The sequence below is a fragment of the Camelus ferus genome, chromosome 29 (genome assembly GCF_009834535.1).
Source record: "Camelus ferus isolate YT-003-E chromosome 29, BCGSAC_Cfer_1.0, whole genome shotgun sequence".
Lineage (NCBI taxonomy): Eukaryota > Metazoa > Chordata > Mammalia > Artiodactyla > Camelidae > Camelus > Camelus ferus.
Genome location: NC_045724.1, coordinates 18893835 through 18900471, shown reverse-complemented (window position 1 = coordinate 18900471; position 6637 = coordinate 18893835).

The window sequence follows — 6637 nt, the reverse complement described above, 5'->3', positions numbered from 1 at the left end:
TGACAGGGCCTGGCTTGGCCTGGCCAGTGCTCTCAGGGCTCTCCATCCTCCCTGCTGATGCTGCCCCCAGACCCCACCACAAACCCCGGGGGGCCCTGTGGCCACCCCTCTGTGCCCACCTCATGGTCAGCCTCTGGAGATTGCCCCCGTGACTCATGGCACAGCCACTTGCAGGAGGATGCCAAGGCTGGCTGCAGACGGCCGTCCGGGAGTGACCGAGCCTGGAATCTTCTTGAGCCAGAGGCAACAGGGATTCCAAGACATTTAGGGTAATAAAATCGCCTCTGTTAGGACCAAGTCCAGTCACATATTTCAGTTCTTACTTGTGTGCTCTCTGTTCCCCACCACCACCACCCGTCCCGCCTTTTGAGCCAGCAGATGGGCAGTGGGTCGGGAAAGCCACGGCAGCCAAACACGTTGTCTCTGATGCTAAATTGGCAGAGACCTGGGGACATGCAAGGAAAAACACAGGCAAAAAGATGACTCTCCTATGGGTTAGAACTTCATTTAGTTTTTAGTTTCTTATCAGACTATCAGCTCTGTTGAGTAGGGAGTGGTGAAGGACCTGCCACAGGGCAGAGGGAGGGAACTCACTCTGCAGACAGGGCCACGTGCCTAGAGAAAATAGTTTGGGGCGGGGGTGCGGGTGACTTTGGATGTGGACAAGACTCACACCTATTAATATCCTTTGTTGGGAGGGAGCATATAGGTTGGGAAAGGTGTGTGCTGCCTGCCAACGGAGGGGAACTGACCTAGAGAAGAACCTGGCATGTGACTCTTATCAGTGACTGACGGGGCAGCCGGGCCTGTGCCAGGCCGGGTTCCAGCCCCTTCCTGGGTCTGTGGGGAGCCAGGTAGAGAGGATCCTTCTGCCTCACATCAGAGGCCCTTCTTACACCCCTCATGCTCCTGGAAACCTCAGAAGTCCCGAGCCCTGGGCTGGCCCCCAGGAACACAGGTTGCCAGGAGGCTGAACTCCTTCCCCCAGAGGCAAACAACCAGGCCTTTGCCTGTTGGCCTAAGAGGTTTCTGTGCTTTTCCAGGAAGGATGCGGGGATCTGGATCCAGCCCCAAATAGGGAGGGCTACATGCAATTCTAAGCAAGTGCTAACCAACGTTTCAGACTCCACCACAGAAAAGCAAATTGAATTTCCTACTCTTTGACCACCTGGGCCCCAGAATTCTTCAGGGAGAGGCCCCATTCAACATGATCCAGCTTTTGCTCACAGACTCCAAGGAGCTTGGGATTCTATCCAGCCTGCCAATTATGGGGGGTGCGGTGGGGGGGTGTCCCTCATCTGGGAAACTTGGATGAAATCACCTGCCTGGTGGACCTCGCAGACTGATGAAAGCTCAAACAAGAGCTGGTGTCTAAAAGGGCTTGCTGAATTGTGACCTGCTTTTCTAACACATGGTGTGATGATAACCCACTCCATTCAGAAAGAAGCAGGGCTGGGAGTGGGGAGAAGTGACTCAAGAAGCTCAAGACAGGAGTGAAGGCTGAAGAGCTAGTCACAGACCCGAAATAGAATCCTTTTCAGAGCCTGGGGCCAGACTCCCTGGCCAGGCCTGTCGGCAGCTGGCACGGCCCCAGGCTACCTCCTCCCCCTGTGTGGCCTGTGGGACCAGCGCCTGCAGCCCGAGGCGGCCACTCACCCCGCCAGGCCAGGGCAGGACAACGGCCCTCGGCTCACAGGCAGGAAGTGGAGGCAGTGACCACTCCTTTGACTTCACTGAGAATTCAAACGGCTCCCCCTGTCCAGGAGCTGCCCGCTCACTGCCAAATGCTGCCCTGGCCTCTTGCCTGAATTCCCTACCAGCAAAATTATCCCTCAGATGAAACCTACAAAGCACACTGGCCTGGGAGACCACAGGCCCGAAGGAGGGATGCAGGCCCCCAGTGGTCCTGCGTCCACCAGGCCTGGCTCCAGACCTTTTGCCCCAACACAGATGACAGACACTGGGACCCACAGGACTCAGGACTGAAGAAGTATGAGGGACCCCGCTCTGGAAGCAAGCTGGCCTGCCTGGGCGTCACTAGGCAGGAATTCAATGTTTCACAAACAAACACGGCTCCAAGGCATTCCTGCTGCTTGCTCAGGCCAAGGAAAGCAAGGTAATAACTCAAGGAACAGTGACCTCATCAGGAAAGCAGGCTCCCCAGTCTCTCACACAAACGCCACATCCCCAAACAACCTAGGAGACTCGGTTTATCATGAAAAACCCCAGAGAGGCACTGCCTTGTAAACCGAGCAGGTAGCCAGTTAAGAAGCTGGCGGAGAAGAGGGATGGAGCTTTCCTCGTGCTGGTGGAGACACCAGCATCCCAGGGGAAGGGGTAGGGATGGGATGGGGAGTCCCAGCCTCAGGATCCCGCCCTGTTTGCCATCTGGGTTCCCTAGGACCTGGCGGGGCTCCGGGCACCAGCGCGCTGCCTCAGCAGCTGGCTGCTGGGAGCTGGGTGCTGCCGTGGGGCCGCTCGGCCTGGTCCTGCTTCGTCTCCCCATCTGCTGCTTTGTTCCTCCTCAGGATGCTGAGAGGCAGAGATTGCGGAGGGAAGTAGGAATTAGGGAGGAGAAGGGATGCCTGGCTGTTCTGGCTGTTTATTCCCTGCTCCTTCATCCTGAGAGGAAAGGCAGAAAGCCAGGCCTGGCCTTGGAAACTGGATACATATCCTCTCCCCCTAGGTGCCCAGGGGCTGTGTGCCAGGGGCTACCCGAAGCCACAGGCTAAACCCACGTGTCTCCCGGGGCCCTCCAGCCAGGCGTTGTGGACTTATTTACTTATTAAGATAAATGCAGCAGTATCAACTGGAGCGAACATTGAGTGTTTACCACGTGCCAGGCACTCGGCAAGGTTATTAAAGTGCCCATGCAACCCTCCAAACAGTTCTATGAGATAGTTCTTTCCTTAACTGCTCCATTTACCCCTAAGAACAGAGGCCTCCAAAGTTCATTAGCTTGTCTGAGGTTCCACAGGTGGCAGGCCTGGAGATGAACTCAGGCAATCTGACGCTGGAGTCCCTGAGTGTAGATGTCCGGTTTGTGCACTGCCCTCAGGAGCCCTACTGGGGCCAAGCGCCATGGGCTTCCTCCACACCAGCACACCGCCGGCTGGCCGTGAAGGGGCAGCTTCCCAGAGGGGGAAAACTTGACTCAAATATATCAGTCAAAGCCTAAGGCTCTTTTTGGAGGTGTTGCACCAAAACAGCAATACGTTATATATATATATATATTTTTTATTTATACATATATATATGTGTGTGTATATATATATGTGTATATATATACATCTCTTCCTGTTTCCCTCCCTTTTCCTTCTTAACCAACTTAGTCCTAAAGCAGCCTGGCCTGGCAAAGCAAGAGAGGCAAACATGAGGGTTAAGAGGGCAGAGCCACAGTGACCCAGAGGGGAGGAGGGCTGGATCCTTTCGAAATAAAGGACACTACGGGGACAACTGGAGGGATATGAGTGGACTGTGCAGATAGATGGAAGTTATGTATCCACATTAGTTTCCTGACTGGGTGGTTCTGTTGGGTTCTAGGGGAAGGTCTTTACATGGAAGGCATCATGCCAACCAGTTAGTCTTAAAATTTTTTATTTACTTTTACCTTTTAATCTATTTTTACAACCAACCAGCAATGCATGCATATATTATCATTGTAAAAAAAAAAAAATCAAGCAACACAGAAGCTATTTCTTTAAAAATATGAGTCTCCATCCCTCCCCTTTGATTTCAGTCCCTTTTTTGGAAGGCAGCGCTATTACTGAGGTGGTATTTTCATAGAATAAAATATATTGGTAAGAGAACAGATCTTCAAAGTTCTCATCACAAGGGGAAAAACTGTAACTATGTGAGATGATGGATATTAACTAAACTAACTAACCATAGTGTGATGATCATTTCACAATATATACATATATCAAATCACAACTTAAACTAATACAATGTTCTGTGTCAATTATATCTCAATAAAACTGGGGAAAAATAAAGTAAAATTGCCAAAAAATAATATAAAAAATTTCTTTAAATACTCACTATTAAAAAAAAGAAATAATGCTGTTAAGCTTTCATTACACTGGTTGTTAAAGTCAAAAAAGATTAATAAGATATAGGTTGCTTTTGAAAAAATATATAAGCAACTGACTTTTAAATGGTTCAGGAGAAAAAAATGTTCTTTGCACTGTGCTTTTAAATTTCTTTCTAAGTTTGAGATTGCTTCAGAAAGTGTTTTTAATTAAAAAGAAAACACACACACAAAAACAAAACAGAACAAAAAATGAGCACGACAGGAAATTTGCTCTTAGGTTGGAGACCCCAGAGTGCATCTTCATGGTCTTCTGCTATTAGAGGCACTAAAGTAAAAATGTCTGGGGTATCTGACCACACCCTAGCCAAGCTGTCTGGAAATACCAGGTACTCTGAGGGCCCCCAGGAGTGGAGGGTTCCCTCCTGGGAGATCCACGCTCCTACGTCTGCTCACACCATCCGGCCTCCACTTGGGGGTTCCAGCCAAGAAGGTGCTATAAGGAACCATGCCTCAGACCACAGGTTGTCCACCATCTAGACACCCACCACCCGGGGCAAAAATGCCTGCAAGGTCTCATTTTACTGATGGCAATAGAAAATCACTCAGGAGGAGAAATGGTGCTTGTACCCCGGTTCCCTCTCCAGGAAGCACTGGTTAACACTGATGGAGAAATGTGGGAGGGAGGATGGTGTGAGAAAGTCCCCAGCCTGGGGTTGTTCAGGCTTCTCAAGCGTTCTCCCCGCACAACCTCTGCCATGACTGTGCCTACCTGCTCCTCTGGGCTCAGGGCAAAGGGCACGGATGTTCTCCCCATTTCCAATGGCCTGTTTTGTTGGATAGTCTTTCATTCTAAGGTTTAAGAAAGGGATAAACACTCCTTCAGTGTTCCTGGCCAGTACCACAGCTGACTTGCAGAGGGAGGAAATGCCGCCTCCTGTTCCCAGGAGCCGGGGGAGAGAGTCGGGCCCTCAGCCAGCCTATTACTCAGCAGGTGAGCTGATTGCGAAAGAAGTGGTTGTCTCCTAGTGTCCAGGGCAACGACACAAACAGTGTGGAGGTGAGCAGAGCAGTGCCCTGGGCTCCCTCACACAAAATCCCTGCAGCATGAGTGATGCTAGGAGGCAGGGCACAGGAAAAAACAGGTTGGCTTCTGGATGTGAGAACACTTCTCCAGCCTCAGAACGTTTTTAAGCTCCTCATCTGAATGGAAACGCAGTTACGAACTATGGGCCTCATTCCCATGGAATTCCTAAGGAATTCATACAGTGCTGGCAGCCTCTAGAACGAAGGCCTCTTCCCCACCACGAAACCTGGAGTTGGCGGCAGAAACGTCAGAAGCACACCCTCCTACACAATTTAGTATTGTGGTTTGAAATGCAATCCCTGCCCTCCCTGTAGGACGATAAAAAGCAGAAGTTATCCTGAGGAAACACTGAATTTAACAGCGCCTAACCTGGAATTGTGGGGCAAGCAAGAGGAAGAGGAGGTTAGGACATATAAGCCAGCAGCGGTGAGCTGGCAATCAGATGTGAGAATTTGCTACAGGAATCAGAAAGAAAAGGAGACAAGAGAAAGAGCTTAAAGAAGCTTAGAATCAGAAAGCAGGATGATTTAAGACAGGATAAACTAATCATTCAGGAAACTGCTGGACACTGAGAATGCAAAAATGAAAAGACAGTCCTTTCTCTTGACAAGTGCAATAGTTCAGTGGAAGACACAGGCCTAAACCTATTAGAAAACCACATGGACCCTGCCACCATTGCAGCGCGCACAGGCTGCTAAGGGAAAATAAAGGCGTGAGCCTCTGACTGGGAGAGTCGGTGACAGCTGAGCTGCATATTGAAAGATGAGCACAAATTTTGCCAAGAAAAGGGAAAGGGCCTGAGGGCATTCCAAAGATAAGTCAGTTGTGGAATATATATGCAATGAAACACTACTCAGCCATGAAAAAGAATGGAATAATGCCATTTGCAGCAACACAGATGGACCTAGAGGTTATTATATTAAGTAAAGTAAGTCAGACAGAGAGATACAAACATCATATTATATAAGCTATATGTAGAATCTTAAAAAATGATACAAATCTTATTTACAAACTGAAAATAGACTCATGGACATAGAAAACAAACTATGGTTACCAAAGGGGAAAGGTGGGGGGAACGATAAGTTAGGGGTTAGGGATTAACAGACATTATATTTAAAATAGGTAAACAACAAGGACAGCACAGGGAACTATATTCAATTTCTCGTAATAACATAATGGAAAAGAATCTGAAAAGAAAATATATATGTATGTATATGTATAATTGAATCACCTTGCTGTACACCTGAAACTAACATTGTAAATCAATTACACTTTAATAATAATAAAATGAAATAAAAATTAAAATAAAATATAACACAAATGAACTTATTTATGAAACAGAAACAGACTCACAGACATAGAAAACAAACTCATGGTTACCAAAGGGGAAAGAAGGCAGGGGAGGGATAAATCAGGAATTTAAGATACAAACTACTACTATACAAAATAGATAAATGACAAGGTCCTACTGTACAGCACAAGGAATGATATTGAATATCCTGTAATAAACTATAATAAAAAAT